The sequence below is a fragment of the Pinus tabuliformis genome, chromosome 8 (genome assembly GCF_031772625.1).
Source record: "Pinus tabuliformis cultivar Carrire ecotype Pingquan chromosome 8, CPIR1, whole genome shotgun sequence".
Lineage (NCBI taxonomy): Eukaryota > Viridiplantae > Streptophyta > Pinopsida > Pinales > Pinaceae > Pinus > Pinus tabuliformis.
In genome coordinates, this window is record NC_142294.1 from 1773734835 (window position 1) to 1773748956 (window position 14122).

Consider the following 14122-nt stretch of genomic DNA (forward strand, 5'->3'; position numbering starts at 1 on the left):
TTCAATAACGTTTCTTTGCCCAGTTCACACACATAAGAACTTAATTCTACTAATTCCAAATTTTAAGAATTCTTCAATGATTGTACACAGAGACACTTCATGCACAAAAGATATGAAATTTTATTTTATTAACAAAACCAACATTTGTTTCTCTCTATGAGCTTCATTAAACATTACTTTGGTCATTAGTTCTCATTGTTCATAGGCTTACAATAAGTAGAATTAAGAAATGCAATATATTTTCTAAATCCTAAAAGAACTCAATCAATCACCCATAAATCACTCCATAAATCTCATTTTCTTGCATAAATCACTCTATAAATCACATTTTTCTAAATTCTAAAGTCAGTCAATCTATCCCTAGAATCTCTCATGCTTCTCATGCTAAAATATTATCTATTTTGTCTTATCTCTATCCATAGTTGTTTTAGAAATAAAGAAATTAAGATTATTTACAATAAGGAAATAAAATTCATTTTCCATGTTGAAGCTTTATCTCCAAAAAGCTTGATGACATGGAAGCTCTAATGCTCCTACATCACTTCATCTCCTATTCATTGTATTCTCAAGTTCTCATTTTGATGCCTTCAAACAAAGCCATATCTCATGATCACATTCTTCTAAGGGTTTCATTTTGGTCACATCCATGATCTCCAATCCATCATTGAAAGTCATAGTGTATGCACCTATGTATGGCCACAATGATGCATGACTTGTATGTGTCACATACCTCTCTTTAGGTTCATGAACCTTGCCTCCTCCCTCGGTCAAGCTTTGATGTTGTGCTTGTATAAACCTTCAGGTTTTATGTGCATATCGACCTTTTCTTCTTCATTTCTTCTCCATATTTCTCAAAGAACATTGGCCATTCATAACCATGTCCTAATCAATAGACAACAACTTTGACCACAACTTTGATACTAGTTGTTAGGATCATGAAACTGAGAGATGTGGTGGTGTCTATAGACACTACTGTTTGGGATCCAAATTTCCTCAAGGGAAAATTTACCTCCCGTCTTCCACCTTTATATAGGCTATATACTAATTGAATAATATGGATCAATACCATGGGATATCATAACCTTGGAGCTAAAAAACCATTGGTTTACTTGAACTACCCTAGCAATGTTCTTAAAACACATGTTTATATGATTTTTTCAATTTAATTAAAAATTATTAAAGTGCATAGTTACTTTTGAAATAAATTTAAACTTTTAATTTATGATTACTATTAAAAATATTTTTTAAATGTAAATAGACTTTGTTACAATAAATCGATTCTCATAAATCTAGAGCTCAAAAACTTCCAGTAACTTAACTAAGTCAAGTTTACCCTAACTACCCTAGCAACCCCCGCTCAAGCTCGCCTCTAGAACATTAACCTAGTACCAATCACTTTGTGGAAGTCAATATAAAGAGGTTACCATTTATCTCAGTACATGAATTATATACACTAGTTACATAGGACACATTTTCACATGCATGGTTCATAAAGCATCTCACATTCTCACACATCCCCACTCAAGTCGGGATACCAGTACCCTATCCAAGTGGTCCATTCCATAACTTGATAACTCCATGTACCGCCACACTCTAGTTGTTCCACCTATCATCTTTAATGGACTTTGCTTTGTCAAGATCAATCGGCCCCTTTAACTTGTTTCTTTTCTTATTTCGAACCCCCTTATCGCAAACTTGATGGAACTTCTACACAATGCTACTTGTCACCTATTATGCCTCAGTATTTGCTTGCTTCGTGATGGCACCAAATCTACGCTAACACCAATTTCATGAATCCACTCCATACAGATCTGTGTATTTACATTCAATTCACAACATTTCCCAAAGCATTCACCATGCACACTCAATATAAAAATATAATTCATGAGCAACCATTATCTTTCTTTCCATTAAGCATATTGAATAATTACTCTTCATAAAATAATACAACTCTCCACCATTTAGCACATGTAGTAAATATAATTTCACTAAATTTTCAATAAGGTTTCTGTGCCCAATTCACACACATATGCACTTAATTCTACTAATTCCAAATTCTAAGAATTCTTCAATGATTGTACACATAGACACTTCATGCACAAAAGATATGAAACTTTATTTTATTAATATAACCAACATTTGTTTCTCTCTATCACCTTGATTGCACATGATTTGGTCATTAGTTTTTATTGTTCATAGGCTTACAATAAGTAGAATTAAGAAATGCAATATCTTTTATAAATCCTAAAAGAAATCCATGAATCACCCATAAATCACTCATAAGTCTAGTTTTAATCCTAAAATCACTGCATAAATCACTCTATAAATCACATTTTTCTAAATTCTAAAGTCACTCAATCTATCCCTAGAATCTCTCATGCTTCTCATGCTAAAATCTTATCTATTTGTCTTATCTCTATCTATAGTTGTTTTAGAAATAAATAAACTAAAATTATTTACAATAAGGAAATAAAATTCCTTTTCCATGTTGAAGCCCCATTTGGAGCTTTATCTCCAAAAAGCTTGATGAGGTGGAAGCTCTAATGCTCCTACATCACTTCATCTCCTATTAATTGGATTCTCAAGTTCTCATTTTCATGCCTTCAAACAGAGCCATTTCTCATGATAACATTCTTCTAAGGGTTTCATTTTGGTCACATCCATGACCTCCAAGCCACCATTGAAAGTCCTAGTGTATGCACCTATGTGTGGCCACAATGATGTGTGACTTTCATGTCAAGCTTTGATGTTGTGTTCTTGCAAACCTTTAGGTTTTATATGCATATCAATATTTTCTTCTTCATTTCTTCTCCATATTTCTCAAAGAACATTGGCCATTCATAACCATGCACTAATCAATAGATAACAACTTTGACCAAAACTTTGATACTAGTTGTTAGGGTCATGAAACCAAGAGGTGTAGTGGTGTGTAAAGACACCATTGTTTGGGATCAAATTTCCCTTAAGGTAAAATTTACAAACAGTCTTTCACCTTTAAATAGGCTATATTGCAATTAAACAATATGGGTCAATACCATAGGATATCATAACCTTGGAACTAAAAAGCCACCAATTTCTCTGAACTACCTTAACAATATTTTTATAACACATGTTTATATGATTATTTTAATTAATCAATTTAATTAAAAATGATTAAAATATATAATTACTTTTTAACTAAATTTAAACTTTTAATTTATGATTATTATTAAAAAGATTTTAGAATATTATATGAAAATTAAATTCTTAGAATTTTAAAAATTCTATTCCAAAATAAATACACTTATTCATATCAATAAATCATCCTAAATTGAAAAAAATTTAAAAATAAATACCACCTGAACTGAAAAAAGTTAAATATAAATACCATAATCTATGGGATTAAAGTTTCAAAGTTCGTGAAAGTCCCTCCATGCAATATTCTCCACTGTAATTCCACGCTGTCACGTTTGTGAAAACCATCGTTAAAACCTTAAACCGTCTACTTCTTGTGATTTTACAAGATTGCACTCTTCTCTACATAAACAGGATTACACTCTTCTTTGAATCAACAGTGGGGTTACTTTTTTTATTTCGTGGTTTATCACACTGAAATATTTAATAAAAAATTACCAATATATTTATTTTTAAATCACTAATTTCTATCCTATTATTCGTTTTCACTATCTTAAAAATTTAAAATTTTTAAAATATTATTGGTTTTTTATATTTATTTGAAGGTTATATATAATTTAATTCTGAGTGTTAAAAGATATAATTATAAAATTTTTACACTAATATGTATATCAATTTAGATTTATTTTAAGAAGATCAAATTTATAATTTTTATGAGTATTTCATAGATCTAAAGTTAAAATAGGATTAAATTGATCTACAATATATTATCTGTCATTTTAATTTTAGTTTTTAGTTTTTATATAATTTAACAGATTCAAAATATTTAACATAACATAAAATTACAACATATGTCTGAAAAAAAAAAGCTTTTTAGTGTAACTTTTTTTCTAAATATATTAAAAATTATAAAACTCCTTTCTCTATATTTATTAGAATTGCTATCTATCCTATTAACTTCTTTATTAGAATTTCTATATATCATATTAACTTCTGTATATTTATTAATATACTATATATCCTATTTAATTTGGAGAAAAATCACAGTATAAACACATTGCGAAATGATGTATCATTATAAGATGTCCACATCTTTAATGATTTTGAAAGTTTGACCAGTTTAGAGTGATAAACTTGGAGAGGATGAACAGCGAGGGCGAATAGCGAAAGTTGCAGACAGTTGCAGTCGGTGAACCCTATGGAGGGCTGTAGAGGAGGGAGCTCCACTCCCTCCTATAAGGAGGCCGTAGCTAGTAGAGGCAAGAAACCTCTAGAAAATGCTAGAGGTAATGGGGAGGAAGGGAAAAGAAACATGGAAGAGGAAACAGGAGAAGCCATTAATAAGGAAAAGAATGACACAAAAGACAAAGAGGTAGAAGACAAAAAACAGGGAACTAAAGACAAAAAACAAAAGGGACCCTGCAAGCCCAAAGCAGAGATAACACCCAAGGTCATTTTAAATGATCTACAGTCGCACAGGGAGCACATGCGGACGTATGCCATCATCTGTAAGTTCATGGGATTATGGCCCACTGAAAAAGCTTTACAGTCGTGGATCAAATACCACTGGAAACCTAAAGGGAGCATAGAACTACATCTTGGGTCTAAGGGATTCTTTACAGTAGTGTTCACGAATATTGAAGACAAGGACAAAATATTTGAAGGAGGGCCTTACTTCTACACTGTAGCGGGACTCTACATGAGGCCATGGATAATGAATTTTGTTCTAGAAAGAGAAACTTTTACTTCAGTTCCGGTCTGGGTAAGGCTCTATTCTCTACCTCTTGATTACTGGCAAAATGAATCATTAGCCGCCATAGGCAACAAATTAGGTCACTATGTGAAAGCCTCTGAAGCCACTAGAAGGGGAAAATATACTTCCTTTGCCAGAATATGTGTGGAAATGGATCTATTAGGAGCTCTATCGGATGAGGTGATCTTGGAAGTTTTTGATGAAGAATGGGTGCAAACAGTAGACTATGAGCACATTCCATTCAGATGTCGCAAATGTCATGAACATGGACACCTTTTTAGAGACTATCTGCTTAGTAAAGAAGTAAACAAGAGCAAAACTAACACAATGAAAGAAACAGACAGCTTCCAGAAAGTGGTTAATAGAGGTAAAGGAGGTAAAAGAGGACCGAAACAACATCAAGAAGAAGGAAAATAGTTCAGTCAGAACAGATTCCAAGTGCTTGAGGAAGAGGAAGAGATTACAAAATAAGATCAAGCAATGGAAGGAAGTATTGTGGAAAAGGAGAAGGAAGAAAACTGGGAATAAACATAAAATATTGATTATCAGAAAGAAGCTACAATGAGTGATGTAGAACAGGAAATGACCCAGAATGAGATGGACTTGGAGGACCATGAACTACAGGAAATTCTTGACAAAGAAAACCTAGATCTAGAAGGGTTCTTGATACAGGGAACCAAGGGAGGAGTGGATTCGTTACCTCAAGAAGAGCTCAACAGAATACAACAGTTGTTTCTATGGAAAACGCAGGCTCAAGTGCTGGAAAGAGGAAAAACCATCGATAAGCAGGACAACAGAGGTGTGAAAATGATGAAAACTACTCTAGGACTAGCCACTAGAAACCCAGGCAAGAAAAGAGGTAGGAAAAAGCAGAATGAACTCTTGATGGAGTGTGGAAAGCTGATGATTGATTCAGGTAAGATGAAAGATCTAGCCAACTACTCCTTTACAAATCTTTAATAATGAAGTTTACATCTTGGAATATTAGAGGTCTAGGGAGTAAGAGAAAACAAAAAATGCTTAGTAACAGAATGAAACAAGAAACACCAGATATAATTTTCATCCAAGAAACGAAATGTTCCATTCAAAAATTAAGACAAATTCATAGCAAATGGCTCAGTAGATTTGAGTTTCTTGAAGTCAAAGCAGAGAATGCAGCGGGGGGCATACAGACTCTGTGGAACCCCCACAAAATAGAAATTTTGGATGCTGAAGCTTCCAGAAATTATTTATCAGTTGTGATTCAACCAGTAGGAGAAATGGACACCTTTCTGGTCACAAATGTTTATGGTCCTCAGAGAATAGATGACAAACTTAGGTTTCTAGATTCCCTGGTGGATCTCAGAGACAAACATACAAATATACCCCGGATCATGGGAGGGGACTTCACCATGATGAAATCTCTTTCAGAGAAAAAGGAGGAACAAGAGCTCTAAGTAAAGACTCTTTAACTTTCCAAACCTTTTCAGACAATATGAATCTTGTTGACACTAATTGGAATATTGGGCTCTTTACTTGGAATAACAAAAGAGGTGGAGATTCCCATGTTGCCTCTAAGTTAGACAGATTCCTCATCTCTGAGAATATTATACTGACAGATAAAGAGGTAACAACGTGAGTTCTTCCCTTTGGAGGGTCAAACCACTGGCCGATTCAATTGGAGCTTAAGGGTATTTATACTCCCAGGAACAAACCTTTCAGATTTGAAAATATCTGGCTGTCACGCCCAAACTTCATCAACAACATAGAAAAATGGTGGTCAGAAGATTTGCAGATTCAGGGGACAAGAATGTACCTACTTCACAAAAGACTAAAGCACATCAAACTTCGGCTGAAAGAAGGGAACAAGAAGGATTTTGGCAATATTTTTGAGGAGAAAAAAGCTATTGAAAACAAAATGCAGGTTCTCAACCAAGCTCTGATCACGGAAGGCTTTGATAAAGACATTAGTGATCAAGTAGATAAACATCATTAAGAATGGGAGAATCCATGTAAAAAAGAGGAAATATTTTGGAGACAAAAGTCCAAAGTTCAATGGCTCAAAGAAGGAGAGCGTAACACTAAGTTTTTTCACAGAGCCACCATGGCCAATAGAACTCACAACAAAATATCTTCGATCAAGAATGAGGAGGGAGAGCTTCAAATCTCCCATGAATCCATAGAAACTGTGCTAGTCCACCACTTCCAAGGTATAACTCAGGAGAACAATTAAGATAGAGAGCAATTCATCAGGGAGGTAACTAGTAATATATCGAAACTGGTGTCCAGAGAGGATAATTTTAACCTTAACAGACCAGTAATGGAAGAGGAGCTTAACGAAGTCCTCAAAGAAATGCAGAATGGCAAAGCACCAGGCCCAAATGGTTTTAATATGGACTTTTTCAAAGCTTGCTGGAATATTGTTAAGCAAGATATTTTGAATGTTGTGGAGGACTCCAGATTAAACAAAACCATTCTGAAAGTGCTCAATACATCCTTCATCGCCTTTATCCCCAAGTAGGACATTTCTCATACATCAGATAAATATAGACCCATAGCCCTATGCAACATGGTCTATAAGATTATATCCAAGGTCGTGGCTAACAAACTCAAACCTTTGCTTCCGGTTCTTGTTTCAGGGGAACAATCAAGATATGTGGAAGGAAGACAAATTCTTGATAACATCATTCAAGCTCAAGAGGTGGTTCACTCATTAACTAGTAAGAGGAAGGTGGGCATGATCATGCAATTGGATATAGCCAAAGCTTATGACAAGGTAAACTGGGCCTACATCAAGAAAATGTTGATTGCTTTTGGATTTGATCATAATTGGGTCAGATGGGTAATGGCACTGGTGACCTCCTCCAGTTTTTTGATATTAGTTAATGGCTCTCCATCAGAGAGTTTTAGTCCTTCAAGAGGCCTCAGACAGGGAGATCCACTCTCTCCCTTTCTTTTTATCATCATGATGGAAGGACTGGGCGGGGAAATAAAGCTGGCAAAAGCAACAGGAAATATTAAAGGTCTGCAACTAAATGATAATGGTTAGGCCCTGACTCACCAACAATTTGTAGATGATACCATGTTACAGGGAATCCCCACAGTCAAAGAAGCTACAACCTACAAAAAAATTCTAAATCTCTTTGCCATGGCTTTAGGTATGGAAGTTAATCTCTCCAAGTCAAAAATATTTTTCTTCAATACCAATATTGCTATTCAAAAAAACATCTCCAAAATTCTAGGCTTTCAAAGGGATTTCCTTCCTTCAAAATATTTGGGAGTTCCTCTAACTGCTAAACCAATGCTCAAAAGTATTTGGGAACCTTTGATCAATAAGTTGCAGGATAAAGTCAGTAAATGGACCATCAGATCTCTAAATCTTGTTGGCAGGTTAGTTCTTACAAAAGTTGTTCTACAAGCAATCCCTATTTTTATGTTATCAACCCTCCCAGCTCCAAAATGAGTCCTTCAACAATTTAGAAATATTCAAAGAAACTTCCTTTGGGGCAAGGAGGAGACTAGGAAGAAATGGGCCTTAGTATCTTGGGAAAAGATTTGTAAGCCCAAGATCCATGGAGGGCTAGGCTTGGATGATCAGGAGATACTCAACAAAGTTTTAGGGGATCAACTTTGGTGGCGTTGGGTTCAGCATCCTGAGACTCAATGGGCAAATATCTAGAAGGAAAAATATGCTAGCTCCTAGAAAAACAGTGATCTCATAAGAATGCCAGGAAATATAAAGGGCTCATATATCTGGAACAAAGCCTGGGAGAATAGAAGACTAGTACAAGAAAATAGCTTTTGGGAAATCAGAGAAGGAAATCTTGCTCTTTTTTGGGAAGACAAGTGGCAACAAGAATCAATTCTGTTAAAAGAAGACTTCCTCGATCTCAAACAAGAGTCAGATTCCCAAGGATTAATTAAGGTAAAGGAATTCTGGAATCATTCTCATCATATGGAAAAGTGGAGAATCTGGAGAAACATTGATTGTAGAGATAACAATCTCCTGAAAAAAAAAGCAGAGGAGCTCAGGAAAATAGTGGAAGAAAGGAAGATCTTAGTTGCAGGGGGGCAAGACCAACTAAGATGGGGCAATAACAAAGAGGGCACCTTTAATCTAAAGGAAGAAAAAGGCATTCTCCTAGGGCTGGATCCCCAGGTTCTGGACAAAATCTGGCAAAACCTTTGGAGGCACCAAGGATGGATGAAAATCAAACTCTTCATGTGGTTGGTATACCACAAGAAAATCCTGACTTGGGACAACATCAGGAAGAGAGGTGTTCTGGGGCCTTCAAGATGCCAGCTCTGTGAGGCTCAAGAGGAAACAATGGAACATTTACTCAACAACTGCAGCTTCACTTCCTGGATATGGGACATATTTGCTACAATCTTTCAGCAATCTGATAGAGATAGAGGGAGAATCATTAATACCCTCAACAATTGGAGAAGAAATTTTTTGGATTACGAAATTCTCAGCTCAGCGTGGGCTCTTACTCCAAGCTTCATTATATGGAACGTTTGGAAGGGGAGGAACAAAAGAATATTTAAGGACGAAAAGAAGCCCCCACACCGCCTGTTTGAGATAATCTTGAAACAGCTCAAGGAGACAGTGGGAACCATGGTTCGCAACTACCCTAAAAAAACTCCCAAAGATGTAGATTTAAAAATTCTCAGGCAGCTGGGGATTTAGGGGCTCACTCCCCTAGGCCTAGATAGGAAGGTTATATCTATGGAAACGTAGAAATATTTCTAGCATCCTCCTCCAGAAGGATATTTAAAATACAACATTGGTGGGGCTTCAAAAGGGAATCCGAGAATAGCTAGGTATGGAGGTGTCCTCAGAAATGCTAAGGGAAGTATTATATTCATCTTCCACTGCAACCTAGGTACAACCACCAACAACATGGACGAACTAATAGCTATGGAGCAATGCCTGGACTTTCTGAGTCAAGAGAATTGTTTCAATGTTATGATAGAGGCAGATTCTGAGTTAATCATCAACTCAGTGCAAAAAATAAATAATGGTATGGTGCCGAAGAAAGTCTCTAAACATTGGAAACTAATTCAGGTCTTTCAAAGAATTCAGAGTCATCTTCAAGGCCTTCGCACGGTCAGTTTCCACCATGTTTGCAGAAAGGCAAATAAGCTATTAGGTCCCTATAATACTAGTGATTACCCCATTACTATTGTATTTGTATCCCTTATCAACATTGTTGTGCCCCTATTGTCCCCATATTGTTATTATTATGCCCCATAGAATCCCTCTATTGTTATTTTTGTGCCTTTATATTATTATTGTTAGGTCGGCTAGGTTATATTGTGACTCCTTAGACTCCTATATATAGAAAGGAGGTTTTTTAATTTGAATCATCAAAGAATCATTCATTTGTGTAATGTAAAGGAGGTTGCCCCCTCGAAGAGGCTGAATTCCAAGGCGTTGATCTATCTTTTCTATCTTTTTGTGAGCGGTTTCATAACATAAGTTGGCGGATCTTCTTACCAACCTGAGGGTCAGCTGCTCTGAAGATAAGGTTTCGATGAAGTGGCAGGAGTTGCGTCCGAGCAGACTGAGAGCTCTATGTTGTGAGAAAGCGGAAGAATATAGGGAATTTTTTAGACACCAAGCCATGAAGGCTAGCTCGATTTGATTTAACCCCTAAATGTGTCATCAATATCTGGTTAACAGTTCTTTGGCGAGGAAAAAACTAGGTCTGGGCGCTCATAATCCCAGAGTAAGTGAGAGGAAGATCTCAGTGCGTCGTGGGGAGTGAAACGAATCCCATAGGTCTTCGATCAGTGGAAAGCCTCTCTTCTTTTCAGGGTTCCAGGTTTAGGCGAGGACGATAAACATGCGTAGGAAGATCCTTGTTCTTTCCGGCTGCCGGATTTTTAAGAAATCGGGGTCTCGGCATGGAAAATCGCCTCCCAGGCGGTTTTCGACTGATCACACCACTTTCAAGTGGGAAATGGTTTTGGCGATTTCGCAGCGATGCCATTCAATCTCCAACACGTGGCAGGGTGAGGGTTCCGAAAACCACCCTTCATCGCACACTAATGTCAGACCATCTTGTCCGGTGCAATATCATTCTCATCCGTTGGATTTAGTTGATGGGGATCAACGGCTGAGTCTAATCGTGCAACTTGGTGGGGCAGGACTGTTAAACATCGGTATTTTTGGCTGTGCGATATCATCCTCGGCCGTCGATCTTAGTGCTTTTTTGGATGGATCTGATGGTTTGGGCTTTTCCGAAAGCGGTGAAGTGGGAAAGTTTGCGGGCTTTCTGGGGGTCAGGTTGCATTTTTGTTAGTTTTTCCTTGGGTTCGAGTTTTTCTTTGTAAGGCTAAGAGGTTTAGCCCTTGGTGGCATGGGCTCAATTTTTTATGATTCCTTAGCGTCGGGTGGACGTTTGTAAAAATTGTACACTATTTTTCGGCTTAATAAAATAGAAGGATCCACACTTGCTTTAGAAAAAAAAAAAAAAGATGTCCACATCTTTATTTTAGAAATTCGTATTCATGCATGTGTCTCTCATTATAAATTTAGTAATTATATTGTATTATGTTTTTGTAATTTAAGGATTCGCATCCATATTATCTAAGCTTTTTTCAATCAAACTGTGAGACCCATCATAACTGAAGATATATTCATTTAATTTCTGAAGCACGGAAATGACGACAAATATGTCAGGATATTAATCACGAACCGCATTGCTCACTACTTAGATGGTGTCGATCACTATTCTGCAGTCAATGTAGTCGATTAGAGTTAGAAGATAATAAATATCATTCAGCGAAGTTATTGTTCATCTGTAGCTGAAGATGTGTATAAATTGCAATCTTTAGTAATGAAAGGTGCAATCTTTGAGTGTTGATTGTGTTCTATGATATGGTATCAGAGCGAGGGTCGTGAGGGCTTGTGAAGAATTGCAAGCATGTGAGTTGGCTCCTCGGAGTAGTAAGTCTATCCACTGATAGTTGTGTCCCTGTCAGTTGTATGCTTCCTTGAAGCTTTTTTTCTCCTCTGACTTAAGCTACATGTCTGCTGCAAATTTTGTAAGTGTGAGAGCTGCCTAGGAAGAGTAGTGAATCAGTGTGCAGAGAGAATCAATTTGCTCAATCTTGAAAACGTGTTGCTATGTGAAAGGCGTTGCCAGTTATTGTGTGAAAGATGTTGGTGAGTGATGTTGTTCTAAGTTGGTCAGTGTGAAACTGTGCTGCCATGAGTTGTAGTCGCTGTAAAAAAAATTGAGCGGTTTTTTTCATCTTCAGCTTGCTCTGATGCTGCATTTAAAAGCCTTTTTTGTGGTAATTTTTTTTAAATTAAAACCCAGTGTTTTGTGAAATATGATTTTTATGATTAAAAAAGGAGCAAGGCATTTTTATTTTGGAGATTGATGTTATAAAGTGTAATAACAGCAAGTGAGTTTATAAGGAAAAAAATTTAATATTCAAGTGTGTTGTATGGTGGTCTTTATAATGGTGAGAAGGAATATATGTTTTTTATAACATGCTTTGAAATGATATTGGGAAGAGGAGAGTAAAACTATTGTGTGGTTTAAGGAGTGATAAGTTTTCATAAGGAAAAGAAAATTTAAGTGGTGAGAGGATTATTAAAAAGAAAAAGGAGTTTTCTTTTTAAAGTGAAGTTTAATATAAGGAGGTTTTATTCTCTTTATGGTGAAAAAGTTTTGAGATTTTATGATGATTTTTGCTTCATGAGATCAATTTGGATGTGGTGAATTTGGGTGCATTTGGATTTAGATTTGGTGGAATTTTGTTGATTGGAGAAAGTTTTTTTTTTCCATCATGTCAAATTTGTTGGCTGATACTTATTTGAATGAATCCACCAAACTTGATGGAAGAAATTATGTGAATTGGAAATTCAAGTTGTTGACTATTTTAGAAGGTTATAATTTGTGGTCCATTTTGAGTGGGGATGAGCCCAAACCCATTGTTGCAGCTTCTATTCCATATTAGGAAAAAAGGGAGATGAAAGAAAAGGTGTTGTTGCGTATGTTCCTAAAGGACAACATTATTCCTCACATCACAGATTGTAAGACATCAAAGGAAATATGGGATATGCTGAAGGGTTTGTGTGAAACAACAAATACAAACCGGATCTTGTTTTTTTAAGACTAAGATTTTATCTCTAAAAATGGAAGAAAATGAGAATGTAAGCAATTTCATATCTTGTGTCAAAGATTTAAGTGATAAGTTGGGAGATATTTGTGAAAAGGTGTCTAGTACTAACTTAGTCACCATCACATTAAATGTCTTAGTGGAAGATTACCAAATTTTTCTTTCAAGTCTTTCAGCTGGAGAGAAGCCCCATACATTTGATGAATTGACAGGAATTCTTCTACAAGAAGAGGTGTTACACTAAAATTTGTCACCATGACTATTTACAGTTAGTATGGCTTCATCAACTGTCATACTATCCTCCTTGGCAAGTCTCATACCTCTGCTCCTCATGTCAAACTCCAAGAAAGAGAGAAAGTCCTTAAAAAGTCAATTAACTCTGGTTACGCAGTTTCTCTTGGCCTCACCTGCGTGTACGCACCCCAAGTTCACAATACCTGCATACTTGTACGCTCTTTCTATAAAGGGGTGGGTGCGTACTCCTGTAAAGGTCAAAAGGCGCAAGTTTCACTTCAAAAAAGTTACTTGTGGTCATTTCTAGAGCATTCTAGAAGATGGTTTGACGTGGATTGAGCGCCTCCAGATGGTTCATGCATACCTATGTAAGAGGAACTTATCCCATGAAGAGGGGAGCTATCCCATTGAAAGAGGGGCTTATCCCATTCATGGTGGACTTGATTAAATTCCTCCAAAGCACTATAAATACAGGCATTGGGCCAGAGGGAGAGGAGGTTGAACGCTGAAGATTCCTAAGGGTAGATGCTGCTGAAATTAGGACTCCCTTATAGAGCTTGAGAGGAGAGATTCCCATCCTTTCTTAGCTTCATTTGGAAGTGGGTGAGCTGATCAAAGTAAAGGAAAACTCTTGCTGGACCCTGGGAAGGACCTGCACAACACCAAGGCTCAGGTTGTAATGGTTTCTTTTGTTTCCACTTAATACAATTAAGCTCATTTTTCTCAACAAGTTGTTATACATGATTTGTTTCATATACTCCTTGGTCAGTATGATGAATATGTTTTATTTTATGAGTTATTCAGGTGCTATGTAATCGTTTGCTTGTTAGTGAATGCAGGTTTCGAAGAGAAGGAGGAGCTCATCCGGATCAGTGAGACTGGACTACTACAAAGCGTTGGACT